This window comes from Rana temporaria, chromosome 8 (genome assembly GCF_905171775.1).
Source record: "Rana temporaria chromosome 8, aRanTem1.1, whole genome shotgun sequence".
NCBI classification, from domain to species: Eukaryota; Metazoa; Chordata; class Amphibia; order Anura; family Ranidae; genus Rana; species Rana temporaria.
The window spans coordinates 78,927,829-78,929,334 of record NC_053496.1 but is presented as its reverse complement, the minus strand read 5'-3'; positions in this window follow the sequence as shown (position 1 = coordinate 78,929,334).

Sequence of the window (1,506 nt, the reverse complement as noted above, 5' to 3'; positions counted from 1 at the left end):
TACCTTTAAAGTCAAGCTCATCATTGCATGGGATGATGTATGTTTCTATAACATTTTCTTGATCAATCTTACAGTGCTAGGACACAGTGTTCTAGATCATTTCAAAGCGCTCTTGCCCCCCTTTTATCTAGTTCCTGCCACATATATTTGCCATTCCACTTCCTTCCCTGATACCCACTAATATTAGCCACTTTCTAATGAGCTTAGGGACATAACAGAGTGGTGGCAGACTGGCAGAATCATCCCTGGCAAAGGCAAATCTTCCTGCAAGTCAGGCCCCTTTTTCACTCCACTGTTTAATATAGTGAAGGGTTTTCCAATGGTTACTTTCCTGTACTTGATTGGTTGATATTACAAATTTTACTGATTCATGTGATAATCTTGACAGCTATGTCCTTGAGATGGAGACTATTTTTACCCATGGTTATGTTTGTACTCTTAAGCCCCATACACACTATCAGTTTTCCTGCAGGTTTTTCTCTTCAGGTTTACCAAAACCATGTAGTGCAAGGGCCTGCCTGATTGCATACAAGTTGAAACTCTTGAAGTTTGACCTCATATTAGATGGTTTTGGTAAACCTGAAGAGAAAACCCTGCAGGAAAACTGATAGGCCCGGATTCACAAAGTACTTACGCCAACGTATCTCGAGATACACTGCGTAAGTGTAAATATGCGTCGTCGTATCTATGCGCAGTGCCCATAAACTGAGATACGCCTGAAAATAGGCTTCATCCGACCGACGTAACTTTCCTACGCCGGCGTATCGTGGGCGCATATTTTTGCTGGCCGCAAGTGGCGCTCCCATTGATTTCCTATTCAAATATGGAAATGAGGGAGATACGTAGATTCACGAACGGACTTGCGCCAGGCCCATCATATACGCGGTTCGCATAAGTCGTACGTCCGGCGTAAAGTTATTCCCCATATATGAGGCGCAACTCGTGCCAAGGTATGGACCAGGGAACACAGCCGTCGTATTTTACGTCGTTTACGTAGTACATAAATAGGGCTGGGCGTAGGTTACGTTCACGTCGTAGGCAGTGATCCGTCGTATCTTAGGGAGTAGTTCCGACGTGATTATGAGCATGCGCATTGGGGTATGTCCACGGGACGGCGCATGCGCCGTTAGTTTTAAGTACTTGTATGGCACTCGGCCCATCATTTGCATGGGGGTCACGCCTCATTAGCATGGCTTACGCTGAGGGAACCCAGCGCAGTTTGGGAGGCAAGTGCTTTGTGAATTCGGTGCTTGCCTCTCTGCGCTATGTCGGCGTAGCGTATATTAGATACGCTACGCCGGCATAAATATGCGCCAATGTATGTGAATCCGGGCCATAGTGTGTATGGGGCTTTAGTATTGTGCCTTTTTGATTTGATATATAATCAGAACTGGAGACATATATGTTTTTTCTACTGGACTGTAAGAATTTTTTTATAAAAAAAATGATTTGACATAAAATAGTGAAGGGTCATAAGTACCACTTGTGAACCGCTGTCATTGCTGG